Genomic DNA, 25,725 nt, shown 5'->3' with positions numbered 1-25,725 from the left:
ATTTATTCTGAAATACTGCAAGCTATAAAATTAAGGAGAGGCTAGCAAATTGGGTTTTTATTTAAAAGAAAAGGCAGTTTTTCAGAAATTGTTTTTTTTTAAGTGAAGCCTGCTGTCTGAAGAGGCTGAAAAATATTTCTTGTGTTAATCAATAATCTGTATTAGTGCACCACATTTACATCATCCCCATGTCACATTACAAGCATACAAATCAGTAGCATGAACTGGTTGCTGGACCACTTAAGGCTGCTGCACTGTTCACTAAGATCATAGCTGATGTGTTGAGGGCTTCAACTCCACATCCTGCCCACCCCTTGTCATCTTTGACCTCCTTTTTAGTTAAGAACCTACCTATCTCAGCCTTAAAAAAAATTGAATGACTGCATCCATCATTGTCTAGAGAAGAATGTTCCAAAGGCACCCGACACTCAGGGACAACAAAAATCTCATGATTCCTGTCTGAAATGGAAACTCCTTTTCTTTCTGAAACTCTGATCACAAGTCCTGGTCTTTCCCATAAGAGGGAACATTATTCAATATTCACCCTGCAAATTCCCCTCTCCAATTCTTTTTCAATAAGATCACCCTTGCAATTGTCTGATTGCCCTATGGATACAAGACCAGCCCCTCAAACATTCTCTGAACAGCTTCTAGCCCATAAATATTCTTCGATAAAGAGGCTATACACAATGCACCAAGTTTTAACCAATATTGTGCACAACTATAGCAAAACATGCTTAAACTATCTCGTTCCCATCGCCATAAGATCCAATTTTCCCCTTGTCTTCCAAATGACTCTTTATGCCTGCATATTAATTTTGTGATTTGTGTACCGGAGAGTCCATTTTGTCCATTTACTTAATCTGTCTATATCCCTTTGCAGATTCCTTCTGTCCTCCTCATAGCTTGCTTTTCTTATCTTCACTGATGACACAAAGTTAGCAACATCAATTTGGCCCATTCATCCAATCCATTAGCATAAACTGTAAATAGTTGAGACCCAGATATTGATCCCTGTGATGCACCACTTGGTCTGAGTTTCCATCTTGAAGTGACCCATTTTATGCCCATCCACTAATTCCTATTAACAAACCAATCCTCTGTTAATATTATCCCCAAAATAATGAGCTTGTGTTTCGTGTAATAACCTTTTTGAGGCACCTTGGTAAATGCTTTGGGGAAATGTAAGTACAGCACATCCACCAGTTTCATAGAACCTTAGAAAAGTACAACGTAGTACAGCCCCTTTGGCCCACAGTGTTGTCCTAAAGACTAATCCTAATCTAAAATAAAATAACGCTCTCCTCAATTCACTTCTGTCCATGTGCATGTCCAGCAGTCACTTCCCCCACTACCACAGGCAATGCATTGCATGCGCTCACAACTCTGTGCGTAAATAACCTACTTCTGACTCTCCTCTATATCTTCCTCCTCATATCTTTAAAACTATGACCCCTTGTGGCAGTTAATCCTGCCCTGGGGAAAAGTCTCTGGCTATTGACTCTGTCTATGCCCCTCATTACCTTGTGCACCTCGATCACGTCACCTCTCTTCCTTCTCTCCAGAGAGAAAAGTCAGAGCTTAGTCAACCTCTCTTTGTAAGACAAGCCCTCCAGTCCAGGCAGCATCCTGGTCAACCTCCTTGGCACCCTCTTCAAAGCCTCTATATCTTTCCTACAGTAGGGTGACCAGAACTGAACACCAATATTCCATGCATGGTCTCACCAAGGTTTTGTAGAGCTGCAGCAAAACCTCATGGCTCTTTAACTCTATTCCCCATATGCTTTCCTAACAGTCCTATCCACTTGGTTGGCAACTGAGGGATCTGTGCACTTCATCTTGCTGTTCCTCCTCACTGCCAAGAAATCTGTCTTTACTCCTATATTCAGCATTCAAGTTCGACCTTCCAAAATGCATCACTTCACATTTATCCAGGTTGAACTCCATCTGCCATTTCTCAGCCCAGCTCTACAGGCTACAGCCTGCAGTAGCCCTCGATACTGTCAATGGCACCTCCAACCTTTTGTGTCAACGGCAAACTTAATAACCCACCCCTCAGCCTCCTCATCCAAGTCATTTATAAAAACTACAAAGAGCAGAGGCCCAAGAACAGAGCCCTGCGGGACCCCACTCAACACTGACCTCCAGGCAGAATACTTACCATCTACAACCACTCTCTGCCTTCTGTCAGGCTCCCAATTCTGAATCCAGATAGCCAAATCTCCCTGTGTCCCATACTTCCTGACTTTATGAATGAGCCTACCATAGGGAACCTTATCAAATGCCTTGCTGAAGTCCACATAGACCACATCCACTGTTCAACCTTTGCCAGCATGACTTGTCACCTCCGCAAAGAACTCAATAAGATTAGTGAGGCATGACCTTCCCTCTCAAAGCCATGCTGACTGCCTTTAATCATGCTATGCTTTAACAAATAGTCATAAATCCTATCCTTCAATTCTTCTTTGCAAAACCTTGCTGACCACAAACATAAGAATGACTGGCTGGCTGACTGACTGGTTTGTAATTTCCGGGGATTTCCCTGTTCCCTTTGGAAAGAAGAACAACATTCGCCTCCCTCCAATCCTCTAGTACAACTCCTGTGGAGAGTGAGGAAGCAAAGATTTTCACCAGCAGCTTAGCAACTTCCTTCCTAGCTTCCTGAAGCAACCTGGGTCTCGTTTGGCCCTGGGGACTTATCAGTCTTAATGTTTGCCAAACTTTCCTGCACATCAACTTCCTCAATCTCGATCTGTTCAATCCTGTTTCCCTGATCCTCAAAGTTCTCATTAACAACAAGGTCCCTTTCCTTAGTGAAAACCGATGCAAAAAAACTCATTTAGGGCTTCCCCTATCTGCTCAGACTCCACGTACAAGTTCCCTACACTATCCCTGATCGGCCCTTCCTTCTATTAGATTAGATTTCCTACAGTGTGGAAACAGGCCCTTCAGCCCAACAAGTCCACTCTCTGATCATTCTCCTATTCCTCATGTATGAGTAAAATGCTTTTTGGATTCTCCCTAATCCAGCCTTTTTCGTGTCCCCTCCTGGCTCTCCTTAATCCATTTCTGAGCTCCTTCCTCGCAAGCCTGTAATCCTCTAAACGCTGTGCTAGACCCTTGGTTCCTCCACCTACGTAAGCTGCCTTCATCCTTTTGATGAGAAGCTCCTCTGTTCACGTCATCCAAAGCTCCTTAACCTTACCTCTTTTTGCCTGTCTCTGAGAAACAAATTTGTGCATCACTCGCAACAACTGCTTCTTAAGCAATCGCCACATGTCTGTTGTGCCCTTTCTGTAGAACAGTTGCTCCCAATCTGTACTTCTCAACTCCTGTCTGATAGCGTCATAATTTCCTTTCCCCAAATTAAATATTTTCCCAAGGTACCTGCTCCTTTTCCTCTCCAAGGCTATGATAAATGTGAGGCAGTTCTGATCACTGTCATCAAAGTGCTCTCCCACCATGAGATCTGTCACCTATCCTGGCTCATTGCCGAGCACCAAATTCAAAATAGCCTCTCTCCTCGTCGGCCTGTCTATGTACTGAGGAAGAAAACCCTCCTGAACATACGTGACAAAAACTGCTCCATCCAAACAATCTGCACTAAGGAGGTTCCAATCAATATTGGGAAAGTTGGAGTCACTCAGAACAACAACCCTGCTACGTCTGCACTTTTCCAAAATCTGCTGGCCTATGAGTTCTTCAATCTCCCTACCGCTATTAGGGAGTCTGTAGAAGACTCCCAATGAGGTGACTGCTCCCTTGCCATTGCTAACTTCCATCCACACTGACTCAGTAGAAAACCTTCCTCGGCAACCTTCATCTCTATAGCTGTGATGTACTCTCTGATTAGCAATGCATCACCCCCTTCTCTTTCTCGCTCAACTCTTTTTTTTTTCCCCCCCCCACCCGTTCTTTTTGAATTTCCCTTTATTAATTTTGCATGTTACTTCCTCAAAGGACTCCAACAAATTAGAGGAAGGGCATTCGATATGGAGGAATGCCATCACCTCCAAGTTTTTCACCAAGCTACTTATCATCCTGACTTGGAAAAGTATTGTCATTCCTTCACTCACTGGACCAAAATCCTGGTATTCCCTGTAGAAGCACTGAGTGTACCTAAACCAGGTTTGCAGCAATTGCAGAAGGCAACACTTCACCTTTTATCAATGGCAGCTTGGGATGGGTGAGAAATGCTGGCTCAGCCAACAAAGCCCACATGTCTTGGATGAATAAAAAATAATACTGTAGCTTTCTCTTTCACAAAACCATGTTGACTCTTCTGATTGCATTGAGGTTTTTGAAGTGCTGTACTGTAAACTCCTCAACAATAGATTCCAGTGTTAGGTTAATAGGACTGTGGGGGTGTTTTGCTTTCTGTCTTTGTCTTTTCTTGAGAAGAGGTGTGACAGTAGCAATTTTCCAATTCGCAGGGATCTTTTCCAGAATCTGTAAACTTTAGAAAATGAAAATCTGTGCATCTGCTATCTCAGTAGCTACTTCTTTTGAAACCTGGGATGAAGTCCATCAGGACTTGGGAATTGTTATTTCCAGCTGTGTATCTTCAAGCCACTTTAGAATCCTATTTAAATTTAGTGAGAGGTCACTGGTATCCGTTTGAAATTCAAAATGGCCCACTTAGAGCTTGAGAGGACAGTTGAACTTCGGTTAACTAGGACCTCCAGAATCTTAGGAAGGTTTATCTAAAGTCGGTCATCATGTTTAAGCTTGATGTTGGCTTCTGAAATAACCTCGCTTAGTTGTAAGGCATATTGGGAATAGCTCTGCGGTAATGGGAAACTCCCAGATACACTTGGTTGTTGGCTCCACATGAAAATTGATTTCAGCATGTGCTGCAAATTTATGGTCTGTTGAACATTGCAGGGCAGATGAACTACCTTTTTAGTACTGGATAAGACCCCATCAGCAAACTACCATCATGAATTACTTTGCAGTGCTCCCTCAGATTTGCACAAAGCTACTTTCAAAGCTTGCGTGGTAGCTCAACAGTTGGTACATTGAATTTTCAACATTGCTAATCATCATTCATGTTATACTTCACCATGTACATCAGTGCAGTCAGTGTACATCAATATTTGTTGCACTTGTTATTGGCTATTAATTCAGAGGCTGAATTAGAAATTCCATCATGATCTTTTGAGAATCTGAATTTATTTGTTTGTTTATTTTTCAAGTGAATCGTAACTTCTTTTCAGCGATGAGTCTGTCTTTTATGTAACTTATGTAACTGGTGTAGTTGATTCCGCTTTCTGCAATTGCCAAACGAGCTGTTCAGGGCATCCATTGTCACCACCTCAGGACAAGGACGCAAGAGCAACAAATGCCAACTTTGGTTGGTGATGCTGAGAACAATTGTTATGGGGTGGGTGGAAAAATACAGCCCAATATCTTGACAGACTTCGAATTGTAAAGAACACCGGAAATTCTCTGGTCTGGTAGTATCTTTGAAGAGAGAAACTGATGAAGTTTTGAATTAAGACTTTGTATTAAAATCGTGAACAATCTCTGATCGAAGATCATTGACGTGAAACACTAATTCAGTTTCTCTCTCTATAGCTGCTGCCAGACCTGCTTTAATATTGCCATTATTGTCTGCAGTATTTTGCTCTTGTACAAGCACTTGCCACGCTGACTTAACATATATTGCTGTTCCTTCACTGTGGCTTGTTCAAAATTCTAGAACACACTTTTTCATTTTGGGAATGATTTTAATGCAGAACTTGTAAAACAAGGGTTATTGTCACCTTGAAAATGAAGATGATCAATAGATGCTTACCTTGCTGGTGACACTTAAGAATGCATTGAAACAAAAATTACCCCAGCATCAAGGAATGTGGTATTCCCATTTAAAAGGTGATTTGAGCCTCCATGAGGTCAAATTTTGATGTTTAATATAGTGAATGATTGGATGAACTGAGCACAAAAACTATCAACCATTCCACTGCACCGTAGCAACCTGAGTCATTTTGCATCTTTGAGACAGAATTAAGGAAATTGTTAGGGTGTCAGCTCAAATGCTGTGAAACACCATTTCTCATGCACGATATCACTGTGTGAGGAATGAAGAAGTAATCTTTCATGTCAGAAACTTACTTAAGCATAAGGTGAACATAAACCACTACTGTACTCAAGTACTCTGCAATCGACCCCCTTTCCTTGTTTTCCTGCCCAACAGCTCATGTCTACCAAATAGAAAAAAATGTTTCTTCATTCCTGTGTCCTTGATGTGATCTTGTTTCAGATACTTCAAGTCATGGTCCATGTCTAAGATCTGCAATCACATTTCAAAGTTATTATTAATAGTCAAGATTATAAATAAGTTTCATATGTACCCTGTCTACTTGGGCTGTTTAAACATCTTGAGGCTTCTTTCCTGCTCAGCTAGGCTGGATGTTGCCAAAAATTAAACTGTCTCCTGCTGATAAGGATCTCCTGAGCTAGACCTGTTCATGCGCTCTGGTCATTTGTCTCTGTAAAAGACTGTAAAATTTCCACTTAGTAAACACTTACAATAGTCTTCATCGATAACCTTTTCTTGTAATGTAGCTTACAGCACATTATTTCTTCGAAATGCGGTCTTTAGCTCACTGTTCCAAATGACTAGCTGCCTGTTTCTTCTTCTTATTGTAAAAATATCAATCTTCACAACATTAAAAATCAAAAATGCATTTACCTTTGTATTTACAATCCAAATACACAAAATAATATTATAAATTTACATTATGAGGTCCAAATTGTATTTTTCATTTGTTGAAGTAGTGAACCCCATCTTTGTTCACAATCTCAATGAATCCTTGGAACATGTCCTCTATTTCAAAACTTCTAGGAACTCTGATGTGACTCCTCCAGGATCTTGTCAAAAGAAAGGACATGGTGACAGACCAAATGACTTTTGGAAGCGCTACATGCAAGCAACGTGACATAAGCTGAGTGTGAAATTTAGCCAGTTCTGAATAGTAGATGAGTACAAGACTAGGTTGACTTGCCATGCAATTTCAGGGCACGTACCTTAAAACCAGCCATGCTTACCAACCAAGGACCGTTCAGTGGTCAGATTAGAAAAGCTTTTACACCTGACTGAAAATCAGATAGAAACTCAATTAGATTTTAAACTTCACCTGGACGTAAAGAAATACCAAGCAATCTGGTGCCTATTATCAGAAGCATGTGTGCTGTAAACAACAGCAAATTACCATAACCCATAAACTTAAATTACTTTTTGCAAAAAGCAAAGCCAAATCAACAAATATCAATGTGTTGGTGAATTTATTGTGCAAATGTTATGGTCTCAAAATAAGGTGGCAGTCTTAAGTTGGACTGGTAACATTCCAGCAATGTCAAATCTTTGTTTCAAAATACAGACTTACTGAGCAAATTGTTTTTAGCAGACAATTCAGTGAAGAAATATACAAATGGGATGTGAAAACCAGATTTGCAGTGCACTTTATGAAGTAACTGGCCTAATGACCATTCCTTCAGATAGAATTAGTGGAGCATGTCCAAAGCCTCTCACCAGATTTATATTTCATCAGTATCCTCTGCTTCAGTTTATTTCAGAGGATGAAATTTCACTTTAGGAGATGCTGATGTCAAATTCCTGTTCTTGACATTGGACTTATAAAACATTTTTGATGTGAAGTTAACAATAGCATTAGATTCCACAACGAAAGTGTACTCTAACATGAGTATATTCATTTCTTGCTAAAAGAAACAAAGTTTCCTCTATAAAAGTGTGGCAGTTACATCAATTTGCACTGCTATAATCAATGGAAAAATGCTTCTGATTGCTGGAACTAATGAGGAATGCAGCAAAGACTTTATTTTTAATGGCAACTGGATGATCTTTTATCATTTTATCTTTAATTGCTTTTCGCAGATGTCTTTGGTCTCATTGTTTTTTTTCTGAGGTCCTTAAGCACATGATGCAACTGCAACACACCATCTTCTGTAAACAAGCAATGAAATTTTATTAAGCACCATACAGTACAAACTTTCTGGAGGAACCTTTAATACACACACACACCTCGTAGGGCTTATGGGGTTCTGGCAAAAGCTTTCCCTGAACAAAGGAAACTTTATACAAAATCTTTACACCACAGTTGGTAATGCCCACCAGACAACTCCCAGTTAATCTCTTCACAGTCACATGCCACTCAAGATACAATGCAGTGACCACCTTACCTTCAGAAACAATGTAATGCAAATCATCCCTTAATGGCTCGATCTGGTGTGAATTGTACTTTTTTGCTGAACTATAGGTGAGTGGTCAGATTCCAACTGCAATGCTCCAATTGATTTCTGAATAGAGGATGAAAATGTAAATAGCTCTGAATGGCAAGGAAATGGCCATGTAAACCTCCCACATTTCATCTTTTAGACAAAGACACATCACCCTACCCCCGGGGCATTCAATTTCTTGCAGGTCAGCAGAGCAAATTAACTCTTAACATCACATCATTGCCTAATTATATATGCCGCCCTTGCCATTCTGTTAAGTTGTCTTCATGTACTTGTTTGCATACATTGGTTAAACTGTCAATCTAATTCCCTTTTTCATTCATTTGCAAAGCATCTGACATAAAATCCATGGGTGAAACATAAATATTTAAGCCACTTGCTCTGAACTCAAGATTTTGAAAGACCTTTTTGTTTTGGGGTAATATGTCGCTGGGAAGACCAGCATTTTATTACCCATCCTGGATGTCTTTGAGAAGGTGGCACTGGAGCTTTCACAACAAATTGGCTTTCTCAGCCAATTCGGACAACAGTTAGAAGCTGACATTGTGTTGTACTGGAGTCAACTATGCACTTGCTAAGAATGGCAGATTTTTTTTTATCCTTTAAATGGGATAAGAGTTATGCCAGCAGCAACAACAGAATTTGTTGCCTCTCCCTAATTATCGTTGAGAGGGCAATGGTTAGCCAACTTCATGAATCATTGCAGTCCTTTTGGCATAGATATATCCACAGTGCTATGAGGAAAGGAGTTTCGGGATTTTGATACAGTACCAGTGAAGGAACAGCAACTTTTTGTTTTTGGTCCTTTCTGGGTAAGGTAATGTGTGCAGGTGGTAACTGTCCTGTGTCTGGTCGAGGTGGTTGATGACATTGATTTGTCTGAGAAGCTGCAATGCCTCTTGTAGATTAGACACACTACTGTGACCACGTGTCAGTGGTAGAATGAATGAATGTTCAAGGTGGTGGGTAGGGCCCAGGTGATTATAGAATTCCTACAGTGTGGAAATAGGCCGTTGGTCCAACAAGTCCACCTTGACTTGATAAGGATAGTATTACTGCTGTACTTTGAGGATATTCCTGGGAATATGTGCAGGGAAATAATTTGAGTGGAACTGAGGAAAAAAAAAGTGATTATCACCTTTTATTGTAATGGTATTGTAGACCCCCTAATGGTCAGCGGGAAATTGAGAAACTAATTTGTAAGGAGATCTCGGTTATTTGTAAGAATAATAGGATGGTATTGGTAGGGGATTTTAACTTTCCAAACATAGATTGGGACTGCCATAGTGCTAAGGGTTTAGATGGAGAGGAAGTTCTTAAGTGTGTACAAGACAATTTTCTGATTCGGTATGTGGATGTACCTACTGGAGAAGGTGAAAAACTTGACCTACTCTTGGGGAAATAAGGCAGGGCAGGTGACTGCGGTGTCAGTGGGGGAGCACTCTTGGGCCACCAACCATAATTCTATTAGATTTAAAATAGTGATGGAAAAGGATAAACCGGATCTAAAAGTTTGAAGTTCTAAATCAGAGGAGACCAATTTTGACGGTATTAGGCAAGAACTTTCAAAATCTGATTGGGGCAGATGTTAGCAAGTAAAGGGACGGCTGGAAAATAGGAAGCCTTCAGAAATAGGAAGCCTTTAGAGAATCCAGAGACAGTATATTCCTGTTAGGGTGACAGGAAAGACTGGTAGGTGTAGGGAATACTGGATGACTAATGAAATTAAGGGTTTGGTTAAAAAGAAGGAAGATATGTCAGGTGTAGACAGGAGAATTCGAATGAATCCTGAGAGTATAAAGGCAGTTGGAGTATACTGAAGAGGGAAATCAGGAGAGAAAAAAGGGGACACGAGATAGCTTTGACAAATGGAATTAAGGAGAATCTAAAGTGTTTTTACAAATAAGTTAAGAACAAAAGGGTAACTAGGGAGCAAATAGGGCCCCTCAAACATCAGCAAGGCAGCTGATATGTGGAGCTGTAGGAGATGAGGTGATACTCTAAACGAGTATTTTGCATCACTGTTTACTGTGGAGAAGGACATGGACGATATAGAATGTGGGGAAATAGATGGTGTCATCTTGAAAAAATGTCCAAATTTCAGAGGAGGAAGTGCTGGATGTCTTGAAACGCATAAAGGTGGATAAATCCCCAAGACCTGATCAAGTGTACCTTAGAACTCTGTGGGAAGCTAGAGAAGTGATTGCTGGGGCCCCTTGCTGAGATATTTGTATCATCGATAGTAACAGGCGAGGTGTTGGAAAACTGGAGGTCAGCTAATGTGTTGCAACTATTTAAGAAGGATGGTATGGACAAGCCAGGGAACTATAAACTGGTGAGCCTGTTATTGGTAGTGGGCAGGTTGTTGGAGGGAATCCTGAGGGACAGGATTTACATGTACTTGGAAAGGCAAGGACTGATTTAGGAATAGTTAAGAAGGCTTTGTGCATGGGAAGTCATGTCTCACAAACTTGATTGAGTTTTTTTGAAGAAGGAACAAAGAGGATTGAGGGCAGAGTGGTGGACATGACTTCAGTAAGGTGTTCGACTAAGTTCTTCATGGGAGACTGGTTAGCAAGATTAGATCTCGTGGAATGTAGGGGGAACTAGCCATTTAGATACAGACCTGGCTCAAAGGTAGAAGGCAGGGTGGTGTTGATGGGTTGTTTTTCAGACTGGTGGCCTGTGACCAGTGGAGTGCCACAAGGATCGGTGCTGGGTCCACTACTTTTCTTCTTTTATATAAATGATTTGGATGTGAGCATAAGAGGTATAGTTAGTAAATATGCAGATGACACCAAAATTGGAGGTGTAGTGGACAGTGAAGAAGGCTACCTCCGATTACAATAGGATCTTGATCAGATGGGCCAGTGGGCTGAGGAGTAGCAGATGGAATTTAATTTCGATAAATGCGAGATGCTGCGTTTTGGGAAAGCAAATCTTAGCAGGACTTATACGCTTCATGGTAAGGTCTTGGGGAGTGTTGCTGAACAAAGAGACCTTGGAGTGGAGTTTACAGTTCCTTGAAAGTAGAGTTGCATTTAGATAGGATAGTAAAGAAGGCATTCACTGTGCTTTCCTTTATTGGTCAGAGCATTGCGTGTAGGAGTCAGGAGGTCATGTGGCTGTACAGGACATTGGTTAGGCCACTTTTGGAATATGTGCAATTCTGGTCTCCTTTCTATTGAAAGGATGTTGTGAAACGTGCAAGAGTTCAGAAAAAGATGTTGCCGAGTTTGGAGGATTTGAGCTGTAGGGAGAGGCTGTATAGGCTGGGACTGTTTTCCCTGAAGCGTTGGAGACTGAGTTGTTACCTTCTAGAGATTTATAAAATTATGAGGGGTATGGATAGGATAAACAGACAAATCTGTTCCTTAGGGGGTGTGAGTCCAGAAGTAGAGGGTCTAGTTTCAGGGTGATAGGGGAAAGACATAAAAGAGACCTAATGGACAACATTTTCACGTAGAAGGTGGTGCATGTGTGGAACGAGCTGCCAGAGGAAGTGGTGGAGGTTGTTACAATTATAGCATTTAAAAGGCACCCACATGGGTATATGAATAGGAAGGGGTTGGAGGGATATGGGCCAACTGCTGGCAAATGTGACTAGATTAGGTTAGGATAATTTGGTCTGCATGGACAAAAGGATCTGTTTCTGTGCTGCACATCTGTGACTCTCAAAAGAGCATCCCACCAAACTCTGTCCTATCCTATCCCTGTAACCTTGTATTTCCTAAGACTTATCAACACATCCCTGGACAACACTGATTAGCCTTGGTCATAACCTTATTAACTGCCTCCTGTTCCCATTATCCTGCATCCTCTACTCTTAACCTGGGCTTGTGAATCCAACAATGAGAACAAAGCAAAGTCATTTTGTCTAAATATCTATCCATTGACATTTAATTGAGGAATATGGTAACCAGTCCGTGTAAACAATTTGCTAATTATCACAGGAAATTGGCAATCACTGGGCATTGTAAGATTGTTTAAAAAGGTAGGTAATTACAATGTAACAGTAGTCAACCATCTGACTTGTCAACCTTTGTATTATTCTTATAAAATATATAGCCTTTGTGTGTTGAGCAGAGACCCATTGCGAAGTGTCACCACAAGTAGGCTATATGACTCCTTTGGTGTCACTGAGAATCTTTCGCCAGCTGTCCGATAATAAAGCATCTACTGTTGTACTGAAACTTGTCGTCCGGATTTGTGGAAAAATTACTTCCACATTTAATAATATGTTGGATTTCTGTGCATGTGTGGTGAATGAAACAAGGGATGGTGATCACTCACAACACCATAATCTCAAATGACATTGTCCCCACTTTTTCTTAACATACAAAGAAAATAAGGTCTTGCAGCCCCATAGCCCTTGCCTCTGAACCAGCCCCAGACTCAAATTCCACTCCAGAGGGAACCTTCTTGACACAGTCCACTTGATGACCTGCTAATGTTTCCCACATGGCCACGGCATATAAAACAGGAGAGATTTCTAGTTGTCAATCTTTGATGCATAGTACTTGTACTGGAGCACCCGGAGAAAACCCACACAGACAGGGAGAGAATGTGCAAACTCTACACAGACGATCACCCAAGAGTGCAATGGAACCCAGGTCTTTAGTGCTATCAGGCAGCAATGTTAACCACTGAGCCACTGTGCCAGAGTTGCTTTGACCAGGAGTTGTTGGAGTTGCATGATCCAGACAACTGGAGTATTCCAAAACACTCCAGATGCCTTTTAAATATTTGTAATTGTAACTGCATCCACCACATCCTCTAGCTCATTCCATACATGCACCATCTCCACACGGAAAAAGTTGCCCATCGGTCCCTTTTAAATCTTCCCCTCTCATTTTAAACCAATGCCCTCTAGTTTTGGACTGCACCAACTTAGGGTGAATAGATGTGGTCTTTTTTCCTATCAATATCCTCTCAATGACTTCATAAACTCTACTGGGTCACTCCATGCTCTTAATGATTTTATAAGCCTGTATAAGGTCATTCTTCAGCTTCTGACCCTTCAGGGAAAAACGTTATTTAGAACTGCATGCCGCTGACCTCCCAAAAGAAAGTAGGGAAAGCATGTATGTTTTTAACACAATCCAAAGCTAAATGGTCACTTGTTTTGCTATCAGCCTTTTGATTTCCAAATTAAAAACCCATTCAAAATTTCAAACTCGTGGATTATCCCTGTTCCTATTGTTGTTGTCTTTTAGCCAAGTTTATTGTTGTATCGAATTTGTTTTATTCAAGCAATACACATGGAGTGTCTCTAATTGCTGTTGAACTGGAGCATGGCCTCTTGGGATACTTGTAATATTTGTCTATCTTTAGGCGGTAAGATTCTCCTCCAATGCGGATGTTTATGTCAAATTCCAAGGTTCTTTGCTCACTGACAGTTGACTTGTAGCTGACCTAGCCTTTAGTGCCACTTATTTAAACCCCTTCTTGGAATCGTCTTTGGAGTTTTGTTTTTGCAGCTTGATGGCCTTGGTGTTTCACCCTGTTACTGGAACCTCCATGCATGTTCTAGTATTTATCCATTTAAAACTATTGACAGTTTATATAATCTTTTTCAGTTTAGAATAACATAGAGAATCTTCTGACCTCTATTTTAACCATTTCTCTCTCCAGAACTATTTTTCAGATCAAACTGACTCCTTGTTCAGTGCAGTCATGTGCATTGTTATAACAATAGATAGTTGTGTCAAGCAGTCTGACAGATGTTATCTGGACTTTGTGCTTTCTGAGCCTACCCATACAGATTTATTTTGTGTATAAACTAAAAGGAATTTAAATTCGGCGTTTTACTGCATTCTAGAGTTTAGTTACGGTATTAGAGTCATAGAGATGTACAGCATTGTAACCGACCCTTCGGTCCAACCTGTCCATGGCGACCAGATATCCCAACCCAATCTAGTCCCACCTGCCAGCTCCCGGCCCATATCCCTCCAAACCCTTCCTATTCATATACTCATCCAAATGCTTTTTAAATGTTGCAATTGTACCAGTCTCCACCACATGCTCTGGCAGCTCATTCCATACACGTACCACCCTCTGCTTGAAAAAGTTGCCCCTTAGGTCTCTTTTATATCTTTCCCCTCCCACCCTCAACCCATGCCCTCTAGTTCTGGACTCCCTGATCCCAGGGAGAAGACTTTGTCTACTTATCCTATCCATGCCCCTCATAATTTTGTAAACCTCTACAAGGTCACCCCTCAGCCTCTAGCGCTCCAGGGAAAACAGCCCTAGCCTGTTCAGCCTCTCCCTATATAGCTCAGATCCTCCAACCCTGGCAACATCCTTGTAAATCTTTTCTGAACCCTTTCAAGTTTCACAGCATCTTTCCGATAGGAAGGAGACCAGAATTGCACGCAATATTCCAACAGTGGCCTAACCAATGTCCTGCACAGCCACAACATGACCTCCCAACTCCTGTACTCAATACTCTGACCAATAAAGGAAAGAAAATGCCTTCTTCACTATCCTATCTACCTGCGACTCCACTTTCAAGGAGCTATGAACCTGCACTCCAAGGTCTCTTTGTTCAGCAACCTAGGACCTTACCATTAAGTGTATAAGTCCTGCTAAGATTTGTTTTCCCAAAATGCAGCACCTCACATTTTATCTGAATTAAACTCCATCTGCCACTTCTCAGCCCATTTGCCCATCTGGTCCAGATCCAGTTGTAATCTGAGGTAACCTTCTTTGCTGTCCACTACACCTGCAATTTTGGTGTCATCTGCAAACTTACTAACTGTACCTCTTATGCTCGCATCCAAATCATTTATGTAAATGACAAAAAGTAGAGGGCCCAGCACTGATCCTTGTGACACTCCACTGTGTCATAGGCCTCCAGTCTGAAAAACAACCCTCCACCACCACCCTCTGTCTTTTACCTTTTGAGCCAGTTCTGTATCCAAATGGCTAGTTCTCCCTGTATTCCATGAGACCTAACCTTGCTGATCAGTCTCCCATGGGGAACCTTGTTGAAGGCCTTACTGAAGTCCATATAGATCACATCTACCACTCTGCCCTCATCAATCTTCTTTGTTACTTCTTCAAAAAACTCAATCAAGTTTGTGAGACATTTCCCATGCACCAAGCCATGTTGACTATCCCAAATCAGTCCTTGCCTTTCCAAATACATGTACATCCTGTCCCTCAGGATTCCCTCCAACAACTTGCCGACCATTGAGGTCACGCTCATCGGTCTATAGTTCCCTGGCTTGTCTTTACCGCCCTTCTTAAACAGTGGCATCACTTTTGCCAACCTCCGGTCTTCCGGCACCTCACCTATGACTATCGATGATACAGATATCTCAGCAAGAGGCCCAGCAATCACTTCTCTAACTTCCCACAGAGTTCTTGGGTACACCTGATCAGATTCTGAGGATTTATCCACTTTTAACCGTTTCAAGACATCCAGCAGTTCCTCCTCTGTAATATGGACATTTTGCAAGATGTCACCATCTATTTACCTACAGTCTATATCTTCCATATCTTTTTCCACAGTAAATACTGATGCAAAATATTCATTTATCTTCCCCCATTTTCTGTGGCACTACGCAAAGGCCGCCTTGCTGATCTTTGAGGGGCCCTATTCTCTACCTAGTTACCCTTTTGTCCTTAATATATTTGTAAAAACCCTTTTTGGATTCTGCTTAATTCTATTTGCCAAAGCTATCTCATGTCCCTGTTTTGCCCTCCTGATTTCCCTCTCAAGTATACTCCTACTTTCTTTATACTCTTCTTAGGATTCACTCGATCCATCCTGTCTATACCTGACATATGCTTCCTTCTTTTCCTTAACCAATCCCTCAATTTCTTTAGTCATCCAGCATTCCCTATACCTGCCAGCCTTCCCTTTCACCCTGACAGGAAGTTCTTTCACTGGATTCTGGTTATCTCATTTCTGAAGGCTTCCCATTTTCCAGCTGTCCCTTTACCTATGAACATCTGCCTCCCAATCAGCTTTTGAAAGTTCTTGCCTAATACCATCAAAATTGGCCTTTCTCCAATTTAGAACTTTAACATTTAGATCTGGTCTATCCTTTTCCATCACGATTTTAAAACGAATAGAATTATGGTCGCTGGCCCCAAAGTGCTTCCCCACTGACACCTCAGTCACCTGCCCTGCCTTATTTCCCATGAGTAGGTTTAGTTTTGCAACTTCTCTCGTAGGTACATCCACAAACTGAATCAGAAAATTGTCTTGTACACACTTAACAAATTCCTCTCCATCTAAACCTTTAACACTATGGCAGTCCCAGTCTATGTTTGAAAAGTTAAAATCCCCTACCATAACTACCCTATTATTCTTACAGATAGCTGAGATCTCCTTGGAAGTTTGTTTCTCCATTTCCCTCTGACTGTTTGGGGGGCGGGTCTATAATACAATCCCAATAAGGTGGTCATCCCTTTCTTATTTCTCACTTCCACCAAATAACTTCCCTGGATGTATTTCCAGGAATATCCTCCCTCAGCACAGCTGTAATGCTATCCCTTATCAAAAACACCAATCCCCCTCCTCTCTTTCTTCCCTTTCTATCCTTTCTGTAGCATTTGTATCCTGGAACATTAAGCTGCCAGTCCTGCCCATCCCTGAGCCATGTTTCTGTAATTGCTATGATATCCCAATCTCACGTTCCTAACCATGCCCTGAGTTCATCTGCCTTCCCTGTTAGGCCCCTTACATTGAAATAAATGCAGTTTAATTTATTAATCCTACCTTGTCCCTGACTTGTTTGTTTGTTTGTTTGTTTGAGTCACTTCTGTTCTCAGCTGTACCCATCTCAGATCGATCTCTTTCCTCATTATCTCCCTGGGTCCTACCCCCCTCCCTCCACCTCACGAGTTTAAATCCTCCAAAGTAGTTTGAGCAAATTTCCCTGCCAGTATATTAGTCCCCTTCCAATTTAGGTGTAATCTGTCCTCCTTGTACAGGTCACTTCTACCCCAAAAGAGATTCCAATGATCCAAAAATGTGAATCCTTCTCCCATACACCAGCTCCTCAGCCATGCATTCATCTGCTCTATCCTCCTATTCCTGCCCTCACTAGCTTGTAGCACTGAGAGTAATTCAGATATTACTACCCTTGAGGACCTATTGTTAGGTCTGAGGTTCATTCATGGTTTGCACATGCACTACCTTGAATGCTGAAAAATGAGGAAGAAAAGCATGCATTTACACATCATATTTCTCAACTGTGGGATTTTCTAAAGTACTGTACAACTTTTGAAGTACTATTTGAAGTGTAATCACTTATTCGTAATATAGAAAATGCCCAGCCACTTTTACACATGGTGAATTCCTAATGACCAGATAATGCCAGTTAATTGGTATTTGTGATATTGATTTGAGGTATAAATATTGGACAGGTGACCACGAATAATTCCTAATCTTATTTGAAATAACTTTTTGGGATTGTTTATGCCTTGCTTAGAGAGCAGTCTTTAACTTAAATATCTCATTAACTAATGCTGTCTTTGAAAGACCATACCACTGACAGCACTGCTCTGGAGAATTGACTGAGATTTAGTGCTGCAGTCTCTGGAGAGGTATTTGAACCTATAATCAGTGATTTAGGTGAGAATAATACCAACTGAGTTGCTAATAGAACTGGAAGTTGTCTAGACTCAAGGTTGCAGACCTGATGTCTGGTCTGTGTTGAATTTTTGATCTTCACTGAGGGCACAATGAAGTGCATTGTATATGACCATTCCACTGGCTAAGATTGGAGTGTGAGATAGAAGGAAACTCGTCTGTTTTACCAAAAACAGAAATTGCTGTAAAAACTCAGCAGCTCTGGCAGCATCTCAGGAGAGAAAGCAGAATTAAAATTTTGAATCCAGTGACCCTTCGACAGCCTTTTCTTGATCCTTATCCACTGACTGGTAATGCAACGTGTTCATTGGTACATGTCATGAGAGCAGAACTGTGAGGCCCTCCATTTGATAGCTTTTTTTGGCATTTGTTGTCAAACTGGACAGAGTGCAAATCCTACATACTGGAGGTTCGGTTCGTCTACAGTTCTAATCCCATTGCCTATAAGATCAAGGGAACAGTGCGAAGAAATACTTTTCCATGATTGCAGGGCTTTGTGACTGTAAAAAATAAGTTAATGTATTACCTTGTAACTTCTTTTTTTGAATTGACCAGGTTCAAAATCTGGTCAATGTATAACTTTTTTTTGCCCGAAGTTGCAATGAAGTTTAGTGTTGTGCACAGAACAGGTGAGCTGCAGTCCGTGCTTTGAGTTCCTGCCAGAGGTTGGTGGCGTCACAACAAAGTCCAGGTGTTACTGATAATAATCCTTTTACAAATAAGTTACAAATCTTTTAGGGCTGATTACTATCCAAATACAATCTTTATTTGCAGGTGCATTTTAGGTGGTGTCTATATTAACTTCTGTGGAATGTCATTGTAGATTGAAATTATTAATGGAGGGGGGAAAAAAAAACTAAATGGCCCAAAGTAAATTTATTTGAGCAATACAAACATGCACTAGATATTATAAGTGATATTAAACAACTGGTGACTTGCGACTGAAACATATCACACATTCGTTTGGCCGAATTCGTTTGTGGGCGGCACGGTGGCACAGTGGTTAGCACTGCTGCCTCACAGCGCCTGTAGACCCGGGTTCAATTCCCAACTCAGGCGACTGACTGTGTGGAGTTTGCACGTTCTCCCCGTGTCTGCGTGGGTTTCCTCCGGGTGCTCCGGTTTCCTCCCACAGTCACAAAGATGTGCGGGTCAGGTGAATTGGCCATGCTAAATTGCCCATAGTGTTAGGTAAGGGGTAAATGTAGGGGTATGGGTGGGTTGCGCTTCGGCGGGTCGGTGTGGACTTGTTGGGCCGAAGGGCCTGTTTCCACACTGTAAGTCTAATCTAAAACTAGTCGTCACCCTTAACAATTTCTCCTTTGAATCCTCCCACTTCCTCCAGACCAAAGGGATAGCCATGGGCACACGTATGGGCCTCAGCTATGCCTATCTCTTTGTTGGCTACGAAGAACAGTTGATCTTCCGTAATTACACCGGCACCACTCCCCACCTCTTCCTCCGCTACATTAATGACTGCATTGGTGCCACCTCGTGCTCCTGCGAGGAGGTTGAGCAATTCATCAACTTCACCAACACATTCCACCCTGACCTTAAGTTTACCTGGACCATCTACTCCCCTTCCTGGACCTCTCCATCTCCATTAATGACGACCGACTTGACACTGACATTTTTTACAAACCCACCAACTCCCACAGCTACCTAGATTACACCTCTTCAAACCCCACCTCTTGCAAAAATGCCATTCCGTATTCCTAATGCCTCCATCTCCGCCATATCTGCTCCCAGGAGGACCAGTTCCACCATAGAACACACCAGATGGCCTCCTCCTTTAGAGACCGCAATTTCCCTTCCCACATAGTTAAAGATGCCCTCCGACACATCTCGTCCACATCCTGCACCTCCGCCCTCAGACCCCACCCCTCCAAACGTAACAAGGACGGAACGCCCCTGGTGCTCACCTTCCATCCTACAAACCTTCGCATAAACCAAATCATCCACCAACATTTCCGCCACCTCTAAAAAGACCCCACCACCAGGGATATATTTCCCTCCCCACCCCTTTCCACCTTCCACAAAGACCGTTCCCTCCGTGACTACCTGGTCAGGTCCACGCCCCCCTACGACCCACCCTCCCATCCTGGCACTTTCCCCTGCCACCGCAGGAACTGTAAAACCTGTGCCCACGCCTCCTCCCTCACCTTTATCCAAGGCCCTAAAGGAGCCTTCCACATCCACTAATATCACTGATTGTATCCGTTGCTCCCAATGCGGTCTCCTCTACATTGGAGAGACGGGCGCCTCCTCCCAGAGTGCTTTAGGGAACATCTCCGGGACACCCACACCAATCAACCACACCGCCCTGTGGCCCAACATTTCAACTCCCCCTCCCACTCTGCAGAGAATATGGAGGTCCTGGGCCTCCTTCACCGCCGCTCCCTCACCACCAGACGCCTGGAGGAAGAACGCCTCATCTTCCGCCTCGGAACACTTCAACCCCAGGACATCAATGTGGACTTCAACAGTTTCCTCATTTCCCCATCCCCCACCTCACCCTAGTTCCACACTTCCAGCTCAGCACTGTCCCCATGACTTGTCCGGACTTGTCCGGCCTGCCTATCTCCTTTTTCCGCCTATCCACTCCACCCTCTCCTCCCTGACCTATCACCTTCATCCCCTCTTCCACTCACCTGTTGTACTCTATGCTACTTCCTCCCCACCCCCACCTTCCTCCACCTTATCTCTCCACGCTTCAGGCTCACTGCCTTTATTCCTGATGAAGGGCTTTTGCCCGAAACGTCGATTTTGCTGCACTTTGGATGCTGCCTGAACTGCTGTGCTCTTCCAGCACCACTAGTCCAGAATCTGGTTTCCAGCTTCTGCAGTCATTGTTTTTACCACATGGCTATCAAGATTCTTGAACAAAAGAATGCATTACATGAGAGAGACAATCCATTGTTGACGTTTTCACTGAGGCATATGAGAGAATAAACTTCAGACAAAACTTCCAGAAAACAAAGGTTCTCGATCAGCCCTACTTTTACCTCTCAACATTACCCCAAATAACCATCAAAACCTAAGGTGAGCTCTGAGAAAATGTCAATCACTCCTCATACCTCCAGTGCCTAATTTTGGCAGGAACAGATATGATTAGATTACTTAGTGTGGAAATAGGCCCTTTGGCCCCTTCACCTAACACTACTGGCAATTTAGCATGGCCAGTTCACCTAACCTGCACATTTTTGGATTGTGGGAGGAAACCAGAGCACCCGGAGGAAACCCATACAGACACGGGTAGAATGTGCAAACTCCACACACAGTCGCCTGCAGCAGTAATTGAACCTGGGTCTCTGGCGCTGTGAGGCAGCCGTGCTAACCACTGTGCCACCGTGCTGCCCATCAATGATGATGAAATCCAATATCTTATCCAATGCACCAGTGTAGCCTTTGGATGCCTGATAAACAGTATGTTTGAATAATGGTGGATGCTGAAAGCAATGCATTTTAGCTTCAACTTTACACACCTTAATGGTAAGGTCTCTGCTGAACAGAGACCTTGGCATGCAGGTTCATAGCTCCTTGATAGTGGAATCACAGGTTGACAGGATGGTGAAGGCGGCGTTTGGTAGGCTTGCCTTCATTGACCAATGCATTGAGTAAAGAAGTTGGGAGGTCATGCTGTGGCTGTACAGTCCATTGGTAAGGCCGCTTTTGGAATATTGTATGCAACTCTGCTCTCTCTGCTGTGGGATGGATGTTGTGAAACTTGAAAGGGTTCAGAAAAGATTAACAAGGATATTGCTGGGATTGGAGGGTTTGAGCTATAGGGAGAGGCTGCATGGGCTGGGGCTAGTTTTTCCTTGAGCTTCAGAAGTTGAGGGAGTGATCTTCTGGAAATTTATAAAATCATGAGGGGCATATACAGTGTAAATAGAAAAGTTCTTTTCTCTGGGGTGGGTAAGTCCAGAACTAGAGGCCATATCTTTAGATTGAAAGGGGAAAGATATAAAAGAGACCTAAGTGGCAACTTTTTCATGCAGAGGATGGTATGTGTATGGTATGAGTTGCCAGAGGAAGTGGTGCAGGTTGGTACAATTGCAACATTTAAAAGGCATTTGGATGGGTATGTGAATAGGAAGGGGTTAGAGGGATATGGGCTAAACGTTGGCATGTGGGACAAGATTAATTTAGCATATCTGGTTGGCATAGACTAGTTGGACCGTAAGATCTGTTTCCATGCTGTACTCTGTAACTTCACTGACCATTTCTCCCCTTGAAATCTCCTCCACCCAGTGTAGATGGCCTTCTTGCCAACGTGGTTGTTAATGGCGAGGCAGCACATCTAAACAGTACTGAAATGTGGTGAGAGTTTTTGTTTCTACCATCCTTTTCCTTTTTCTAAAAAAAAAAGGAGCGGGATATTCAGCCCTTGAACCTGCTCTGCCTTTCATTATGATCATGCTAAACATCCAACTCACTAGCTGTTCTCCCACTTCCACCCCCCACCCCATATCCTTTTGATGTCTTTAGCTCCAAGTACTACTTATGATTTCAAAAAGGAATTGGATAATGTTTTAGCCTTGACTGCTTTCAGTGATAGCAAGCTCCATAGCTCACCATTCTTCAGGTGAAGAAATTTCTCTGCATCTCAATCCTAAATGAAATATTGTGTGTCCTTAGACTGGGACCCCTGATTCTGGACTCCCCCCACCATCAGGAACATAATTTGCATCTACCCTTGTAGCCCTCTTTAAAATTTTATGCGTTTCTGAGATAATTGCCCATTCTTCTGAACTGCAGCAAATATCATAATCAATTCAACCCCTCCTCATAAGTCCCATTGTCCCACAAATCAGTCTGGGAAACCTTCATCGCATTCCCTCTTCAGCAAGATAATTCTTCCTCCTGTAAAGAGACAAAAGCTGTACGCAATATTCTGGGTCCGGTCTCACCAAGGTCCTGTGTACTTGCAGCAAGTTAGCCTAGCTTCTGTGAACTCATTCTCTCACCATGCAGGCCCATAAGTCATTTGCTATGTTTACTGCCTGCTGCCCCTGCACACTTATCTTCAACAATTGGTATATGAAGACACTCCGTTCTCGTTGTGCATTCTCCTATCAATTTATAGTGATCCAGATTATAATTTGCTTTCCCAAAATTTTGGCTTCCAAAGTGAATAACCTCACATTAATCTGCCTTATACTGAATCTGCCATGCATTTGCCCACTCTCAACTTGTCCAAGTCACATTGAATAATCTCTGCGCCCTCCTCACAGCTCACCCACCCTCCTACCTTTGTCTCATATGCAAATTTGGAGATATTACAACTGGCCCCCTCATCAAAATCATTTAAGAAACATTCTAGATAGCTGGGTTTCACACTGATCAATACAATGCCTGCCAAAAGGAAAAAGACCAGTCTACTAGATTCCTATTCTTTGCAAGATGATTAGGGGTTTAGATAGGGTTGACCATGAGAACCTTTTTCCACGTATGGAGTCAGATATTACGAGGGGGCATAGCTTTAAATTAAGGGGTGGTAGGTATAGGACAGATGTTAGGGGTAGATTCTTTACTCAACGAGTCGTGAGTTCATGGAATGCCCTACCAGTAACAGTGGTGGACTCTCCCTCTTTATGGGCATTTAAATGGGCATTGGATAGGCATATGGAGGATAGTGGGCTAGTGTAGGTTAGGTGGACTTGGATTGGCGCAATATCGAGGGCCGAAGGGCCTGTACTGCTCTGTATTTTTCTATGTTCTATGTTCTTGTCTGGCAGTTCTTAAAAAAATCCACTGCAATATCCTCCCAAGTGAGTTCCAGACTTCAACCACTCTCTGGGTGGAAAACAATTTTTTTTCTCATCCTCTCCAAATCTCCTGTAGTGACAACTGTAATATTTGATCAGCCTCTTCTGTTCTTGGTTTCTTGCCACTCTCTGCCACACCAGCTCCATTCCAAAAATTGGTGTCCAGGCTGATACACCAGTGTGGTACTGAGGGACTGCTATGCAGTCAGAGTGCCACCTTTAGGGTGAAATCTTAAATCGAGACCCATCTTTTCTCTTCAGAGAAAGATCCGAAGGTGCTATTTTGAAGAACTGGGGAATTATTTCTGGTTCCTTGCCAATGTTTATTCCTTGCTCAGCATCACGTAAATATCATCTAGTCATTATCACATTGCTGTTTGTAGGAGCATGCTTGCACAAATTGGCTGCTGCATTTTTTTGCAAAACAATAGAGACTATGCTTCAATAAATATATAAAGGTTTGTTGTAAAGTGCTTTCAGACATCTGGTAGTCAAGAACGTGTTTTAAAATGCAAATCCTTATTTACTATTCATTTTCACAGCTATGTTGGGCTTTTATAGTCTTCCAGTATTTAATTAATTGTATGTTACTACTCTGTTTCATCAGAATTTGTGTTTCTCAGTGATGAAGTGATAAGTCTACTAAGTATATTGCGTAAATTCATAAATACCACCCTTTGATTGTAGTTAAATTGACAGCAAATTCTGACCACATTTAATCACTTAAGTTTCTTGGGATCACTTCAACAGAGAAAGTAAACTTTGATGTAGCTATTTTTGTATCATTTGGTACCTAAAAATATTTAGATAACAACTTACATTTGAACTGTTATCATTTATTATATATTCTTCCTTGGATCTAGGTGTGCCCATCTCTAATTGCTGTTGACTTGAGTGGCTTCAAGTCATTGAAATGTACAGCATGGAAACAAACCCTTTGGTCCAACTCGTCCATGCCAACCAGATATCCTTATCTAATGTAGTCCCACTTGCCAGCACTTCGATCCATATCCCTCTGAACCCTTCTATTCATATACCCATCCAAATGCCTTTTTAAATGTTGCAATTGTACCAGCCTCCACTCTCCTTTACCGACCATGTGCTGCCGTACTGTCTGTTCTTCTCCTTTTTAAAAGTGCAGTTGTTTTGACTTTTTTTCTCCCCTCCAAAGTTCCAAAATAATGCAACAGTATATAAAACAGTAATTGCTGCTCCTGGAGGCTCGTTAGGTCGTTTCAGCGGCATTTAACAGATTCTGTTGTAGAACTGACTGTGACTGAATTTGTAAATTGCACCACACGACTACATGGTGAAGATATTTTTATATAATGGTTTTGCGTTCTGTCAGTAACTCATTTATTCTGGACATTGCGGGCACTCAAGGCCCTCTGTAATATTGTTACCAATATTGAGAGTAAAATCCGACTTTAAGTTAGTCATCGAGTCATAGAGGTGTACATCATGGAAACAGACCCTTCGATCCAACTCGTCCATCCTAACCCAATCTAGTCACACCTGCCAGAACCCAGCCCATATCCCTTCAAACTCTTCCTATTCATATACCCATCCAGATACCTTTTAAATGTTGCAATTGTACTCGCCTCCGCCACTTCTTCTGGCAGCTCATTCCATACATGCACCACCCTCCTGCGTGAAAAAGTTGCCCCTTAGGTCTCTCTTTTATGTCTTTCCCTTCTTCCCCTTAAACCTATGCACTCTTGTTCTAGACTCTCCCACCACAGGGAAAATACTTTATCTATTTATCCTATCCATGCCCCTCAAGTTTTTATAAACCTCTATAAGGTCACCCCTCAGCCTCCAATGGTCCAGGGAAAATAGCCCTGGCCTATTCAATCAATCCAAATAGCTCAAATCCTCCAACCCTGGTAACATCCTTGTAAGTCCGTTCTGAACCCTTTCAAGTTTCACAACATCCTCCGGATAGAAGGAGACCAAAATTGCACGCAAAATTCCAACAGTGGCCTAACCAATGTCCTGTACAGCCGCAACAATACTTCCCAACTCCTGTACTCAGTACTCTGACCAATAAAGGAAAGCATACCAAACGCTGCCTTCACTATCCGATCT

The 25,725-nt window shown here is 42.2% G+C and overlaps 1 protein-coding gene across 1 annotated transcript in view; it reads left to right on the top strand.

The window, feature by feature from the left end:
* prkar2aa (protein kinase, cAMP-dependent, regulatory, type II, alpha A) overlaps nt 1–25,725 on the top strand; it is a 324,960-nt gene that overhangs the window by 136,381 nt on the left and 162,854 nt on the right. The window lies entirely within an intron of this gene.

Source organism: Hemiscyllium ocellatum, chromosome 14 (assembly GCF_020745735.1).
Source record: "Hemiscyllium ocellatum isolate sHemOce1 chromosome 14, sHemOce1.pat.X.cur, whole genome shotgun sequence".
Lineage (NCBI taxonomy): Eukaryota > Metazoa > Chordata > Chondrichthyes > Orectolobiformes > Hemiscylliidae > Hemiscyllium > Hemiscyllium ocellatum.
This window is presented reverse-complemented; position numbering and strand designations above follow the sequence as displayed.